This window comes from Zootermopsis nevadensis, unplaced genomic scaffold (genome assembly GCF_977971745.1).
Source record: "Zootermopsis nevadensis isolate Lab colony 2312 unplaced genomic scaffold, Znev_1.0 Znev_ptg000001l, whole genome shotgun sequence".
In the NCBI taxonomy this organism is placed as follows: domain Eukaryota; kingdom Metazoa; phylum Arthropoda; class Insecta; order Blattodea; family Termopsidae; genus Zootermopsis; species Zootermopsis nevadensis.
The window spans coordinates 2,542,478-2,561,237 of NW_028259133.1; the positions used below are offsets into that span (position 1 = coordinate 2,542,478).

The following is an 18,760-nucleotide window of genomic DNA, read 5'->3' on the forward strand; positions in this document are numbered from 1 at the left end:
AGAAATTATTGAAATTTTGTATGGACGTCATGCCACAGGTACGTTAATGATATTTATACTCTATTATGTCTTATCGCCTATTATAAATTCACACGAAGGCATTAAAGTCGTGAGGTGGAGGATGCGCAAAGTCGGCCACGACCACTTACCAATAACGATATTACGTGCTCACATATTCCCCATATAACACAAATAGTGCTTATATGCGTATAATACATCATAACACGTCTAATACTACATAATATCTCCACAAGAATTGTTTCTTGCAAAATTGAAACAGTGTAGATGTTGACGCAAATACGTAGCAAATTCATGCGTAACGATGACCCAATCTAACTCACTATAAGTAAGTATCATGTAACGAAAAAATCGCAATAAACATACGTGAATTATAGTACGTCAATTATTAATATAACTCGCCCCACAAAAAAAACTGAATATAAATCCCTGGTACATTATTTGCAACGCTTGGTGTGCGCGGAATTCGGGGCGCACGTCATACTTGTGGTAACATATTGGTGTCCTATGTCAAATGTCAACAGAATATATCAAAAATATTGCCTCACATTTACTCGAGGACACGACGTACAAACACAAAGACGCAGTCTACAGGAAAAATGCGGAACTAAACTTAAGACGTGCCATCTGTGATGACCGCAATGGAAAGAAATAAATACTTTGGAATGGCATCGAGGACAAATCAGAAGTCAGTCAGTACTTAAACTGTCTTGTGACAGTCGGCTGGTCCCTATTCAATAGTCGCCATTTAACTACAGTTGGAATTATTTCATTTCGTTCGGTCAGTATCAACGTAACTTTGTGCTCTAGAAACAGAGTTCTTCGGGACCATTAACAAGATTAATTGCCACCGTTCAATCAGATATTAAAGAGTGATACCTACAGTGAATCTCAGTGTAATAATGTCTTCTCGGTGACGTGTGAGAATAGAAACAAGTGAAACACCAATTCAACATAACATGCAAGAATATGTGCGGTTCGTCACATTGAGACATTCGACTTCAGTGAAAGGACATTTGCATGCCATGTGTGCTCACTAAAGACGTTTGTAAGAGTTAGTAACACGTAAATCATATACAGATATCGCTTATATGCAGAAGCTGGACCTATGTAATTTGAGAACCTTGATTCTTTATAACGATGAATGGGGTCACTGTAGTAATTAAATGTAGTGTAATATAAAAATAAATAAATATATTAATAAATTCTTTTTCGTGTGACAACATATATACTTCCACAATGAAATATTCAATAACATCATATTTAAGTGATAAGTGATTGGTGTAATTGCAATTACTCAAAGAATGTGTCCAATACAACATCCTTGTAAAATGTTTAAATTAGGTATAAAATTCAAGCCCAGAGTATAATATTATTTTTAAATTACCCGAATCGAATTTTTGGGTGTTTAATAATTTACAACTGACCATATCGGGCTCAAGGTGCCCTCACATGCGCATGTCATATGACTGCACTGCGCAACGTCTGCGCAGGTGCCCCTCTAACCTAACCTAACCTAACCTAACCTAACACAAACCAACCAAGACAGGGTAAACTCCATCAGTGCAAAATGCCTTCCTGGGCATGAATTTTTGAAAAAGCGGATGGATGCTCAGAAATTATTGAAATTTTGTATGGACGTCATGCCACAGGTAAGTTAATGATATTTATACTCTATTATGTCTTATCGCCTTTTATAAATTCACACGAAGGCATCAAAGTCGTGAGGTGGAGGATGCGCAAAGTCGGCCACGACCACTTACCAATAACGATATTACGTGCTCACATATTCCAAATATAACACAAATAGTGCTTATATGCGTATAATACATCATAACACGTCTAATACTACATAATATCTCCACAAGAATTGTTTCTTGCAAAATTGAAACAGTGTAGATGTTGACGCAAATACGTAGCAAATTCATGCGTAACGATGACCCAATCTAACTCACTATAATTAAGTATCATGTAACGAAAAAATCGCAATAAACATACGTGAATTATAGTACGTCAATTATTAATATAACTCGCCCCACAAAAAAAACTGAATATAAATACCTGGTACATTATTTGCAACGCTTGGTGGGCGCGGAATTCGGGGCGCACGTCATACTTGTGGTAACATATTGGTGTCCTATGTCAAATATCAACAGAATATATCAAATATATTGCCTCACATTTACTCGAGGACACGACGAACAAACACAAAGACGCAGTCTAAGGGAAAAATGCGGAACTGAAGTTAAGACGTGCCATCTGTGATGACCGCTATGGAAAGAAATCAATATTTTCGAATGGCATCGAGGACCAATCAGAAGTCAGTCAGTACTGAATCTGTCTTGGAACAGTCGGCTGGTCCCGATTCAATAGTCGCCATTTAACTACATTTGGAATTATTTCATTTCGGTCGTTCAGTATCAACGTAACTTTGTGCTCTAGAAACAGAGTTCTTCGGGACCATTAACAAGATTAATTGCCACCGTTCAATCAGATATTAAAGAGTGATACCTACAGTGAATCTCAGTGTAAGAATGTCTTCTCGGTGACGTGTGAGAATAGAAACAAGTGAAACACGAATTCAACATAACATGCAAGAATATGTGCGGTTCGTCACATTGAGACATTCGACTTCAGTGAAAGGACATTTGCATGCCATGTGTGCTCACTAAAGACGTTTGTAAGAGTTAGTAACACGTAAATCATATACAGATATCGCTTATATGCAGAAGCTGGACCTATGTAATTTGAGAACCTTGATTCTTTATAACGATGAATGGGGTCACTGTAGTAATTAAATGTAGTGTAATATAAAAATAAATAAATATATTAATAAATTCTTTTTCGTGTGACAACATATATACTTCCACAATGAAATATTCAATAACATCATATTTAAGTGATAAGTGATTGGTGTAATTGCAATTACTCAAAGAATGTGTCCAATACAACATCCTTGTAAAATGTTTAAATTAGGTATAAAATTCAAGCCCAGAGTATAATATTATTTTTAAATTACCCGAATCGAATTTTTGGGTGTTTAATAATTTACAACTGACCATAACGAGCTCAAGGTGCCCTCACATGCGCACGTCATATGACTGCACTGCGCAACAACGTCTGCGCAGGTGCCCCACTAACCTAACCTAACCTAACCTAACCTAACACAAACCAACCAAGACAGGGTAAACTCGATCAGTGCAAAATGCCTTCCTGCGCATGAATTTTCGAAAAAGCGAATGGATGCCAGAAATTATTGAAATTTTGTATAAACGTCATGCCACAGGTAAGTTAATGATATTTATACTCTATTATGTCTTATCGCCTTTTATAAATTCACACGAAGGCATCAAAGTCGTGAGGTGGAGGATGCGCAAAGTCGGCCACAACCACTTACCAATAACGATATTACGTGCTCACATATTCCAAATATAACACAAATAGTGCTTATATGCGTATAATACATCATAACACGTCTAATACTATATAACATCTCCACAAGAATTGTTTCTTGCAAAATTGAACATTGTAGATGTTGACGCAAATACGTAGCAAATTCATGCGTAACGATGACCCAATCTAACTCACTATAACTACGTATCATGTAACGAAAAAATCTCAATAAACATATGTAAATTATAGTACGTCAATTATTAATATAACTCGCCCCACAAAAAACTGAATATAAATCCCTGGTACATTATTTGCAACGCTTGGTGGGCGCTGAATTCGGGGCGCACGTCATACTTGTGGTAACAAATTGGTGTCCTATGTCAAATGTCAACAGAATATATCAAATATATTGCCTCACATTTACTTGAGGACACGACGTACAAACACAAAGACGCAGTCTACAGGAAAAATGCGGAACTAAAGTTAAGACATGCCATCTGTGATGACCGCAATGGAAAGAAATCAATACTTTCGAATGGCATCGAGGACCAATCAGAAGTCAGTCAGTATTTAATCTGTCTTGGAACAGTCGGCTGGTCCCGATTCAATAGTCGCCATTTAACTACAGTTGGAATTATTTCATTTCGGTCGTTCAGTATCAACGTAACTTTGTGCTCTAGAAACAGAGTTCTTCGGGACCATTAACAAGATTAATTGCCACCGTTCAATCAGATATTAAAGAGTGATACCTACAGTGAATCTCAGTGTAAGAATGTCTTCTCGGTGACGTGTGAGAATAGAAACAAGTGAAACACCAATTCAACATAACATGCAAGAATATGTGCGGTTCGTCACATTGAGACATTCGACTTCAGTGAAAGGACATTTGCATGCCATGTGTGCTCACTAAAGACGTTTGTAAGAGTTAGTAACACTTAAATCATATACAGATATCGCTTATATGCAGAAGCTGGACCAATGTAATTTGAGAACCTTGATTCTTTATAACGATGAATGGGGTCACTGTAGTAATTAAATGTAGTGTAATATAAAAATAAATAAATATATTAATAAATTCTTTTTCGTGTGACAACATATATACTTCCACAATGAAATATTCAATAACATCATATTTAAGTGATAAGTGATTGGTGTAATTGCAATTACTCAAAGAATGTGTCCAATACAACGTCCTTGTAAAATGTTTAAATTAGGTATAAAATTCAAGTCCAGAGTATAATATTATTTTTAAATTACCCGAATCGAATTTTTGGGTGTTTAATAATTTACAACTGACCATATCGAGCTCAAGGTGCCCTCACATGCGCACGTCATATGACTGCACTGCGCAACAACGTCTGCGCAGGTGCCCCACTAACCTAACCTAACCTAACACAAACCAACCAAGACAGGGTAAACTCGATCAGTGCAAAATACCTTCCTGCGCATGAATTTTCGAAAAAGCGAATGGATGCTCAGAAATTATTGAAATTTTGTATGGACGTCATGCCACAGGTAAGTTAATGATATTTATACTCTATTATGTCTTATCGCCTTTTATAAATTCACACGAAGGCATCAAAGTCGTGAGGTGGAGGATGCGCAAAGTCGGCCACGACCACTTACCAATAACGATATTACGTGCTCACATATTCCCCATATAACACAAATAGTGCTTATATGCGTATAATACATCATAACACGTCTAATACTACATAATATCTCCACAAGAATTGTTTCTTGCAAAATTGAAACAGTGTAGATTTTGACGCAAATACGTAGCAAATTCATGCGTAACGATGACCCAATCTAACTCACTATAACTAAGTATCATGTAACGAAAAAATCGCAATAAACATACGTGAATTATAGTACGTCAATTATTAATATAACTTGCCCCACAAAAAAAACTGAATATAAATCACTGGTACATTATTTGCAACGCTTGGTGGGCGCGGAATTCGGGGCGCACGTCATACTTGTGGTAACATATTGGTGTCCTATGTCAAATGTCAACAGAATATATCAAATATATTGCCTCACATTTACTCGAGGACACGACGTACAAACACAAAGACGCAGTATACAGGAAAAATGCGGAACTGAAGTTAAGACGTGCCATCTGTGATGACCGCTATGGAAAGAAATCAATACTTTCGAATGGCATCGAGGACCAATCAGAAGTCAGTCAGTACTGAATCTGTCTTGGAACAGTCGGCTGGTCCCGATTCAATAGTCGCCATTTAACTACAGTTGGAATTATTTCATTTCGGTCGTTCAGTATCAACGTAACTTTGTGCTCTAGAAACAGAGTTCTTCGGGACCATTAACAAGATTAATTGCCACCGTTATATCAGATATTAAAGAGTGATACCTACAGTGAATCTCAGTGTAAGAATGTCTTCTCGGTGACGTGTGAGAATAGAAACAAGTGAAACACAAATTCAACATAACATGCAAGAATATGTGCGGTTCGTCACATTGAGACATTCGACTTCAGTGAAAGGACATTTGCATGCCATGTGTGCTCACTAAAGACGTTTGTAAGAGTTAGTAACACGTAAATCATATACAGATATCGCTTATATGCAGAAGCTGGACCAATGTAATTTGAGAACCTTGATTCTTTATAACGATGAATGGGGTCACTGTAGTAATTAAATGTAGTGTAATATAAAAATAATTAAATATATTAATAATTTTTTTTTCGTGTGACAACATATATACTTCCACAATGAAATATTCAATAACATCATATTTAAGTGATAAGTGATTGGTGTAATTGCAATTACTCAAAGAATGTGTCCAACACAACATCCTTGTAAAATGTTTAAATTAGGAATAAAATTCAAGCCAAGAGTATAATATTATTTTTAAATTACCCGAATCGAATTTTTGGGTGTTTAATAATTTACAACTGACCATAACGAGCTCAAGGTGCCCTCACATGCGCACGTCATATGACTCCACTGCGCAACAACGTCTGCGCAGGTGCCCCACTAACCTAACCTAACCTAACCTAACCTAACACAAACCAACCAAGACAGGGTAAACTCGATCAGTGCAAAATGCCTTCCTGCGCATGAATTTTCGAAAAAGCCAATGGATGCTCAGAAATTATTGAAATTTTGTATGGACGTCATGCCACAGGTAAGTTAATGGTATTTATACGCTATTATGTCTTATCGCCTTTTATAAATTCACACGAAGGCATCAAAGTCGTGAGGTGGAGGATGCGCAAAGTCGGCCACGACCAAGTACCAATAACGATATTACGTGCTCACATATTCCCCATATAACACAAATAGTGCTTATATGCGTATAATACATCATAACACGTCTAATACTAGATAATATCTCCACAAGAATTGTTTCTTGCAAAATTGAAACAGTGTAGATGTTGACGCAAATACGTAGCAAATTCATGCGTAAACGATGACCCAATCTAACTCACTATAACTAAGTATCATGTAACGAAAAAATCGCAATAAACATACGTGAATTATAGTACGTCAATTATTAATATAACTCGCCCCACAAAAAAAACTGAATATAAATCCCTGGTACATTATTTGCAACGCTTGGTGGGCGCTGAATTCGGGGCGCACGTCATACTTGTGGTAACATATTGGTGTCCTATGTCAAATATCAACAGAATATATCAAATATATTGCCTCACATTTACTCGAGGACACGACGTACAAACACAAAGACGCAGTCTACAGGAAAAATGCGGAACTGAAGTTAAGACGTGCCATCTGTGATGACCGCTATGGAAAGAAATCAATATTTTCGAGTGGCATCGAGGACCAATCAGAAGTCAGTCAGTACTGAATCTGTCTTGGAACAGTCGGCTGGTCCCGATTCAATAGTCGCCATTTAACTACAGTTGGAATTATTTCATTTCGGTCGTTCAGTATCAACGTAAATTTGTGCTCTAGAAACAGAGTTCTTCGGGACCATTAACAAGATTAATTGTCACCGTTCAATCAGATATTAAAGAGTAATACCTACAGTGAATCTCAGTGTAAGAATGTCTTCTCGGTGACGTGTGAGAATAGAAACAAGTGAAACACCAATTCAACATAACATGCAAGAATATGTGCGGTTCGTCACATTGAGACATTCGACTTCAGTGAAAGGACATTTGCATGCCATGTGTGCTCACTAAAGACGTTTGTAAGAGTTAGTAACACGTAAATCATATACAGATATCGCTTATATGCAGAAGCTGGACCAATGTAATTTGAGAACCTTGATTCTTTATAACGATGAATGGGGTCACTGTAGTAATTAAATGTAGTGTAATATAAAAATAAATAAATATATTAATAAATTCTTTTTCGTGTGACAACATATATACTTCCACAATGAAATATTCAATAACATCATATTTAAGTGATAAGTGATTGGTGTAATTGCAATTACTCAAAGAATGTGTCCAATACAACATCCTTGTAAAATGTTTAAATTAGGAATAAAATTCAAGCCAAGAGTATAATATTATTTTTAAATTACCCGAATCGAATTTTTGGGTGTTTAATAATTTACAACTGACCATAACGAGCTCAAGGTGCCCTCACATGCGCACGTCATATGACTCCACTGCGCAACAACGTCTGCGCAGGTGCCCCACTAACCTAACCTAACCTAAAATAACCTAACACAAACCAACCAAGACAGGGTAAACTCGATCAGTGCAAAATGCCTTCCTGCGCATGAATTTTCGAAAAAGCCAATGGATGCTCAGAAATTATTGAAATTTTGTATGGACGTCATGCCACAGATAAGTTAATGGTATTTATACGCTATTATGTCTTATCGCCTTTTATAAATTCACACGAAGGCATCAAAGTCGTGAGGTGGAGGATGCGCAAAGTCGGCCACGACCAAGTACCAATAACGATATTACGTGCTCACATATTCCCCATATAACACAAATAGTGCTTATATGCGTATAATACATCATAACACGTCTAATACTAGATAATATCTCCACAAGAATTGTTTCTTGCAAAATTGAAACAGTGTAGATGTTGACGCAAATACGTAGCAAATTCATGCGTAAACGATGACCCAATCTAACTCACTATAACTAAGTATCATGTAACGAAAAAATCGCAATAAACATACGTGAATTATAGTACGTCAATTATTAATATAACTCGCCCCACAAAAAAAACTGAATATAAATCCCTGGTACATTATTTGCAACGCTTGGTGGGCGCTGAATTCGGGGCGCACGTCATACTTGTGGTAACATATTGGTGTCCTATGTCAAATATCAACAGAATATATCAAATATATTGCCTCACATTTACTCGAGGACACGACGTACAAACACAAAGACGCAGTCTACAGGAAAAATGCGGAACTGAAGTTAAGACGTGCCATCTGTGATGACCGCTATGGAAAGAAATCAATATTTTCGAGTGGCATCGAGGACCAATCAGAAGTCAGTCAGTACTGAATCTGTCTTGGAACAGTCGGCTGGTCCCGATTCAATAGTCGCCATTTAACTACAGTTGGAATTATTTCATTTCGGTCGTTCAGTATCAACGTAAATTTGTGCTCTAGAAACAGAGTTCTTCGGGACCATTAACAAGATTAATTGTCACCGTTCAATCAGATATTAAAGAGTAATACCTACAGTGAATCTCAGTGTAAGAATGTCTTCTCGGTGACGTGTGAGAATAGAAACAAGTGAAACACCAATTCAACATAACATGCAAGAATATGTGCGGTTCGTCACATTGAGACATTCGACTTCAGTGAAAGGACATTTGCATGCCATGTGTGCTCACTAAAGACGGTTGTAAGAGTTACTAACACGTAAATCATATACAGATATCGCTTATATGCAGAAGCTGGACCTATGTAATTTGAAAACCTTGATTCTTTATAACGATGAATGGGGTCACTGTAGTAATTAAATGTAGTGTAATCTAAAAATAAATAAATATATTAATAAATTCTTTTTCGTGTGACAACATATATACTTCCACAATGAAATATTCAATAACATCATATTTAAGTGATAAGTGATTGGTGTAATTGCAATTACTCAAAGAATGTGTCCAATACAACATCCTTGTAAAATGTTTAAATTAGGTATAAAATTCAAGCCCAGAGTATAATATTATTTTTAAATTACCCGAATCGAATTTTTGGGTGTTTAATAATTTACAACTGACCATAACGAGCTCAAGGTGCCCTCACATGCGCACGTCATATGACTGCACTGCGCAACAACGTCTGCGCAGGTGCCCCACTAACCTAACCTAACCTAACCTAACCTAAGACAAACCAACCAAGACAGGGTAAACTCGATCAGTGCAAAATGCCTTCCTGCGCATGAATTTTCGAAAAAGCGAATGGATGCCAGAAATTATTGAAATTTTGTATGGACGTCATGCCACAGGTAAGTTAATGATATTTATACTCTATTATGTCTTATCGCCTTTTATAAATTCACACGAAGGCATCAAAGTCGTGAGGTGGTGGATGCGCAAAGTCGGCCACATCCACTTACCAATAACGATATTACGTGCTCACATATTACCCATATAACACAAATAGTGCTTATATGCGTATAATACATCATAACACGTCTAATACTATATAACATCTCCACAAGAATTGTTTCTTGCAAAATTGAACAGTGTAGATGTTGACGCAAATACGTAGAAAATTCATGCGTAACGATGCCCCAATCTAACTCACTATAACTACGTATCATGTAACGAAAAATTCTCAATAAACATACGTAAATTATAGTACGTCAATTATTAATATAACTCGCCCCACAAAAAAAACTGAATATAAATCCCTGGTACACTATTTGCAACGCTTGGTGGGCGCTGAATTCGGGGCGCACGTCATACTTGTGGTAACAAATTGGTGTCCTATGTCAAATGTCAACAGAATATATCAAATATATTGCCTCACATTTACTTGAGGACACGACGTACAAACACAAAGACGCAGTCTACAGGAAAAATGCGGAACTAAAGTTAAGACGTGCCATCTGTGATGACCGCAATGGAAAGAAATCAATACTTTCGAATGGCATCGAGGACCAATCAGAAGTCAGTCAGTACTTAAACTCTCTTGGAACAGTCGGCTGGTCCCGATTCAATAGTCACCATTTAACTACAGTTGGAATTATTTCATTTCGGTCGTTCAGTATCAACGTAACTTTGTGCTCTAGAAACAGAGTTCTTCGGGACCATTAACAAGATTAATTGCACCGTTCAATCAGATATTAAAGAGTGATACCTGCAGTGAATCTCAGTGTAAGAATGTCTTCTCGGTGACGTGTGAGAATAGAAACAAGTGAAACACCAATTCAACATAACATGCAAGAATATGTGCGGTTCGTCACATTGAGATATTCGACTTCAGTGAAAGGACATTTGCATGCCATGTGTGCTCACTAAAGACGTTTGTAAGAGTTAGTAACACGTAAATCATATACAGATATCGCTTATATGCAGAAGCTGGACCTATGTAATTTGAGAACCTTGATTCTTTATAACGATGAATGGGGTCACTGTACTAATTAAATGTAGTGTAATATAAAAATAAATAAAAATTTTAATAAATTATTTTACGTGTGACGACATATATACTTCCACAATGAAATATTCAATAACATCATATTTAAGTGATAAGTGATTGGTGTAATTGCAATTACTCAAAGAATGTGTCCAATACAACATCCTTGTAAAATGTTTAAATTAGGTATAAAATTCAAGCCCAGAGCATAATATTATTTTTAAATTACCCGAATCGAATTTTTGGGTGTTTAATAATATACAACTGACCATAACGAGCTCAAGGTGCCCTCACATGCGCACGTCATATGACTGCACTGCGCAACAACGTCTGCGCAGGTGCCCCACTAACCTAACCTAACCTAACCTAACCTAACACAAACCAACCAAGACAGGGTAAACTCGATCAGTGCAAAATGCCTTCCTGCGCATGAATTTTCGAAAAAGCGAATGGATGCTCAGAAATTATTGAAATTTTGTATGGACGTCATGCCACAGGTAAGTTAATGATATTTATACTCTATTATGCCTTATCGCCTTTTATAAATTCACACGAAGGCATCAAAGTCGTGAGGTGGAGGATGCGCAAAGTCGGCCACGACCACTTACCAATAACGATATTACGTGCTCACATATTCCCCATATAACAAAAATAGTGCTTATATGTGTATAATACATCATAACACGTCTAATACTACATAATATCTCCACAAGAATTGTTTCTTGCAAAACTTAAACAGTGTTGATGTTGACGCAAATACGTAGTAAATTCATGCGTAACGATGACCCAATCTAACTCACTATAACTAAGTATCATGTAACGAAAAAATCGCAATAAACATACGTGAATTATAGTACGTCAATTATTAATATAACTCGCCCCACAAAAAAAACTGAATATAAATCCCTGGTACATTATTTGCAACGCTTGGTGGGCGCGGAATTCGGGGCGCACGTCATACTTGTGGTAACATATTGGTGTCCTATGTCAAATGTCAACAGAATATATCAAATATATTGCCTCACATTTACTCGAGGACACGACGTACAAACACAAAGACGCAGTCTACAGGAAAAATGCGGAACTAAAGTTAAGACGTGCCATCTGTGATGACCGCAATGGAAAGAAATCAATACTTTCGAATGGCATCGAGGACCAATCAGAAGTCAGTCAGTACTGAATCTGTCTTGGAACAGTCGGCTGGTCCCGATTCAATAGTCGTCATTTAACTACAGTTGGAATTATTTCATTTCGGTCGTTCAGTATCAACGTAACTTTGTGCTCTAGAAACAGAGTTCTTCGGTAACATTAACAAGATTAATTGCCACCGTTCAATCAGATATTAAAGAGAGATACCTACAGTGAATCTCAGTGTAAGAATGTCTTCTCGGTGACGTGTGAGAATAGAAACAAGTCAAACACCGATTCAACATAACATGCAAGAATATGTGCGGTTCGTCACATTGAGACATTCGACTTCAGTGAAAGGACATTTGCATGCCATGTGTGCTCACTAAAGACGTTTCTAAGAGTTATTAACACGTAAATCATATACAGATATCGCATATATGCAGAAGCTGGACCTATGTAATTTGAGAACCTTGATTCTTTATAACGATAAATGGAGTCATTGTAGTAATTAAATGTAGTGTAATATAAAAATAAATAAATATATTAATAAATTCTTTTTCGTGTGACAACATATATACTTCCACAATGAAATATTCAATAACATCATATTTAAGTGATAAGTGATTGGTGTAATTGCAATTACTCAAAGAATGTGTCCAATACAACATCCTTGTAAAATGTTCAAATTAGGTATAAAATTCAAGCCCAGAGTATAATATTATTTTTAAATTACCCGAATCGAATTTTTGGGTGTTTAATATTTTACAACTGAACAAAACGAGCTCAAGGTGCCCTCACATGCGTACGTCATATGACTGCACTGCGCAACAACGTCTGCGCAGGTGCCCCACTAACCTAAACTAACCTAACAGAAACCAACCAAGTCAGGGTAAACTCGATCAGTGCAAAATGCCTTCCGGCGCATGAATTTTCGAAAAAGCGAATGGATGCTCAGAAATTATAGAAATTTTGTATGGACGTCATGCCACAGGTAAGTTAATGATATTTATACTCTATTATGTCTTATCGCCTTTTATAAATTCACACGAAGGCATCAAAGTCGTGAGGTGGAGGATGCGCAAAGTCGGCCACGACCACTTACCAATAACGATATTACGTGCTCACACATTCCCCATATAACACAAATAGTGCTTATATGCGTATAATACGTCATAACACGTCTAATACTACATAATATCTCCACAAGAATTGTTTCTTCCAAAATTGAAACAGTGTAGATGTTGACGCAAATACGTAGCAAATTCATGCGTAACGATGACCCAATCTAACTCACTATAACTAAGTATCATGTAACGAAAAAATCGCAATAAACATACGTGAATGATAGTACGTCAATTATTAATATAACTAGCCCCACAAAAAAAACTGAATATAAATCCCTGGTACATTATTTGCAACGCTTGGTGGGCGCGAAATTCGGGGCGCACGTCATACTTGTGGTAACATATTGGTGTCCTATGTCAAATGTCAACAGAATATATCAAAAATATTGCCTCACATTTACTCGAGGACACGACGTACAAACACAAAGACGCAGTCTACAGGAAAAATGCGGAACTAAAGTTAAGACGTGCCATCTGTTATGACCGCAATAGAAAGAAATCAAAACTTTCGAATGGCATCGAGGACCAATCAGAAGTCAGTCAGTACTGAATCTGTCTTGGAACAGTCGGCTGGTCCCGATTCAATAGTCGCCATTTAACTACAGTTGGAATTTTTTCATTTCGGTCGTTCAGTATCAACGTAACTTTGTGCTCTAGAAACAGAGTTCTTCGGGACCATTAACAAGATTAATTGCCACCGTTCAATCAGATATTAAAGAGTGATACCTACAGTGAATCTCAGTGCAAGAATGTCTTCTCGGTGACGTGTGAGAATAGAAACAAGTGAAACACGAATTCAACATAACATGCAAGAATATGTGCGGTTCGTCACATTGAGACATTCGACTTCAGTGAAAGGACATTTGCATGCCATGTGTGCTCACTAAAGACGTTTGTAAGAGTTAGTACCACGTAAATCATATACAGATATCGCTTTTCTGCAGAAGCTGGACCTATGTAATTTGAGAACCTTGATTCTTTATAACATTGAATGGGGTCACTGTAGTAATTAAATGTAGTGTAATATAAAAATAAATAAATATTTTAATAAATTCTTTTTCGTGTGACGACATATATACTTCCACAATGAAATATTCAATAACATCATATTTAAGTGATAAGTGATTGGTGTAATTGCAATTACTCAAAGAATGTGTCCAATATAACATCCTTGTAAAAAGTTTAAATTAGGTCTAAAATTCAAGCCCAGAGTATAATATTATTTTTAAATTACCCGAATCGAATTTTTGGGTGTTTAATAATTTACAACTGACCATATCGAGCTCAAGGTGCCCTCACATGCGCACGTCATATGACTGCACTGCGCAACAACGTCTGCGCAAGTGCCCCACTAACCTAACCTAACCTAACCTAACCTAACACAAACCAACCAAGACAGGGTAAACTCGATCAGTGCAAAATGCCTTCCTGCGCATGAATTTTCGAAAAAGCGAATGGATGCTCAGAAATTATTGAAATTTTGTATGGACATCATGCCACAGGTAAGTTAATGAAATTTATACTCTATTATGTCTTATCGCCTTTTATAAATTCACACGAAGTCATCAAAGTCGTGAGGTGGAGGATGCGTAAAGTCGGCCACGACCACTTACCAATAACGATATTACGTGCTCACATATTCCCCATATAACAAAAATAGTGCTTATATGTGTATAATACATCATAACACGTCTAATACTACATAATATCTCCACAAGAATTGTTTCTTCCAAAATTTAAACAGTGTTGATGTTGACGCAAATACGTAGCAAATTCATGCGTAACGATGACTCAATCTAACTCACTATAACTAAGTATCATGTAACGAAAAAATCTCAATAAACATACGTGAATGAAAGTACGTCAATTATTAATATAACTCGCCCCACAAAAAAAACTGAATATAAATCCCTGGTACATTATTTGCAACGCTTGGTGGGCGCGGAATTCGGGGCGCACGTCATACTTGTGGTAACATATTGGTGTCCTATGTCAAATGTCAACAGAATATATCAAAAATATTGCCTCACATTTACTCGAGGACACGAAGTACAAACACAAAGACGAAGTCTACAGGAAAAATGCGGAACTAAAGTTAAGACGTGCCATCTGTTATGACCGCAATGGAAAGAAATCAATACTTTCGAATGGCATCGAGGACCAATCAGAAGTCAGTCAGTACTGAATCTGTCTTGGAACAGTCGGCTGGTCCCGATTCAATAGTCGTCATTTAACTACAGTTGAAATTATTTCATTTCGGTCGTTCAGTATCAACGCAAATTTGTGCTCTAGAAACAGAGTTCTTCGGGACCATTAACAAGATTAATTGCCACCGATCAATCAGATATTAAAGAGTGATACCTACAGTGAATCTCAGTGTAAGAATGTCTTCTCGGTGACGTGTGAGAATAGAAACAAGTGAAACACCAATTCAACATAACATGCAAGAATATGTGCGGTTCGTCACATTCAGATATTCGACTTCAGTGAAAGGACATTTGCATGCCATGTGTGCTCACTAAAGACGTTTGTAAGAGTTAGTAACACGTAAATCATATACAGATATCGCTTATCTGCAGAAGGTGGACCTATGTAATTTGACAACCTTGATTTTTTATAACGATGAATGGGGTCACTGTAGTAATTAAATGTAGTGTAATATAAAAATAAATAAATATTTTAATAAATTATTTTTCGTGTGACAACATATATACTTCCACAATGAAATATTCAATAACATCATATTTAAGTGATAAGTGATTGGTGTAATTGCAATTACTCAAAGAATGTGTCCAATACAACATCCTTGTAAAAAGTTTAAATTATTTATAATATTCAAGCCCAGAGTATAATATTATTTTTAAATTACCCGAATCGAATTTTTGGGTGTTTAATAATTTACAACTGACCATAACGAGCTCAAGGTGACCTCACATGCGCACGTCATATAACTGCACTGCGCAACAACGTCTGCGCAGGTGCCCCACTAACCTAACCTAACCTAACCTAACCTAACCTAACCTAACCTAACACAAACCAACCAAGACAGGGTAAACTCGATCAGTGCAAAATGCCTTCCTGCGCATGAATTTTCGAAAAAGCGAATGGATGCTCAGAAATTATTGAAATTTTGTATGGACGTCATGCCACAGGTAAATTAATGATATTTATACTCTATTATGTCTTATCGCCTTTTATAAATTCACACGAAGGCATCAAAGTCGTGAGGTGGAGGATGCGCAAAGTCCGCTACGACCACTTACCAATAACGATATTACGTGCTCACATATTCCCCATATAACACAAATAGTGCTTATATGCGTATAATACATCATAACACGTCTAATACTACATAATATCTCCACAAGAATTGTTTTTCCAAAATTAAAACAGTGTAGATGTTGACGCAAATACGTAGCAAATTCATGCGTAGCGATGACCCAATCTAACTCACTATACCTACGTATCATGTAACGAAAAAATCTTAATAAACATACGTAAATTATAGTACGTCAATTATTAATATAACTCGCCCCACAAAAAAAACTGAATATAAATCCCTGGTACATTATTTGCAACGCTTGGTGGGCGCTGAATTCGGAGCGCACGTCATACTTGTGGTAACAAATTGGTGTCCTATGTCAAATGTCAACAGAATATATCAAATATATTGCCTCACATTTACTCGAGGACACGACGTACAAACACAAAGACGCAGTCTACAGGAAAAATGCGGAACTAAAGTTAAGACGTGCCATCTGTGATGACCGCAATGGAAAGAAATCAATACTTTCGAATGGCATCGAGGACCAATCAGAAGTCAGTCAGTACTGAATCTGTCTTGGAACAGTCGGCTGGTCCCGATTCAATAGTCGCCATTTAACTACAGTTGGAATTATTTCATTTCGGTAGTTCAGTATCAACGTAACTTTGTGCTCTAAAAACAGAGTTCTTCGGGACCATTAACAAGATTAATTGCCACCGTTCAATCAGATATTAAAGAGTGATACCTACAGTGAATCTCAGTGTAAGAATGTCTTCTCGGTGACGTGTGAGAATAGAAACAAGTGAAACACCAATTCAACATAACATGCAAGAATATGTGCGGTTCGTCACATTGAGACATTCGACTTCAGTGAAAGGACATTTGCATGCCATGTGTGCTCACTAAAGACGTTTGTAAGAGTTAGTAACACGTAAATCATATACAGATATCGCTTATATGCAGAAGCTGGACCTATGTAATTTGAGAACCTTGATTCTTTATAACGATGAATGGGGTCACTGTAGTAATTAAATGTAGTGTAATATAAAAATAAATAAATATATTAATAAATTCTTTTTCGTGTGAGAACATATATACTTCCACAATGAAATATTCAATAACATCATATTTAAGTGATAAGTGATTGGTGTAATTGCAATTACTCAAAGAATGTGTCCAATACAACATCCTTGTAAAATGTTTAAATTAGGTATAAAATTCAAGCCCAGAGTATAATATTATTTTTAAATTATCCGAATCGAATTTTTGGGTGTTTAATAATTTACAACTGACCATAACGAGCTCAAGGTGCCCTCACATGCGCACGTCATATGACTGCACTGCGCAACAACGTCTGCGCAGGTGCCCCACTAACCTAACCTAACCTAACCTAACCTAACACAAACCAACCAAGACAGGGTAAACTCGATCAGTGCAAAATGCCTTCCTGCGCATGAATTTTCGAAAAAGCGAATGGATGCCAGAAATTATTGAAATTTTGTATGGACGTCATGCCACAGGTAAGTTAATGATATTTATACTCTATTATGTCTTATCGCCTTTTATAAATTCACACGAAGGCATCAAATTCGTGAGGTGGAGGATGCGCAAAGTCGGCCACAACCACTTACCAATAACGATATTACGTGCTCACATATTCCCCATATAACACAAATAGTGCTTATATGCGTATAATACATCATAACACGTCTAATACTATATAACATCTCCACAAGAATTGTTTCTTGCAAAATTGAACAGTGTAGATGTTGACGCAAATACGTAGCAAATTCATGCGTAACGATGACCCAATCTAACTCACTATACCTACGTATCATGTAACGAAAAAATCTCAATAAACATACGTAAATTATAGTACGTCAATTATTAATATAACTCGCCCCACAAAAAAAACTGAATATAAATCCCTGGTACATTATTTGCAACGCTTGGTGGGCGCTGAATTCGGGGCGCACGTCATACTTGTGGTAACAAATTGGTGTCCTATGTCAAATGTCAACAGAATATATCAAATATATTGCCTCACATTTACTCGAGGACACGACGTACAAACACAAAGACGCAGTCTACAGGAAAAATGCGGAACTAAAGTTAAGAAGTGCCATCTGTGATGACCGCAATGGAAAGAAATCAATACTTTCGAATGGCATCGAGGACCAATCAGAAGTCAGTCAGTACTTAATCTGTCTTGGAACAGTCGGCTGGTCCCGATTCAATAGTCGCCATTTAACTACAGTTGGAATTATTTCAT

At 36.8% G+C, this 18,760-nt stretch overlaps 1 long non-coding RNA gene across 1 annotated transcript in view; it reads right to left on the reverse strand.

The window, feature by feature from the left end:
• The window catches only part of LOC147875155 (uncharacterized), a 236,515-nt gene that overhangs the window by 39,774 nt on the left and 177,981 nt on the right, over nt 1–18,760 (reverse strand). The gene's annotated exons all lie outside the window — the stretch shown is intronic.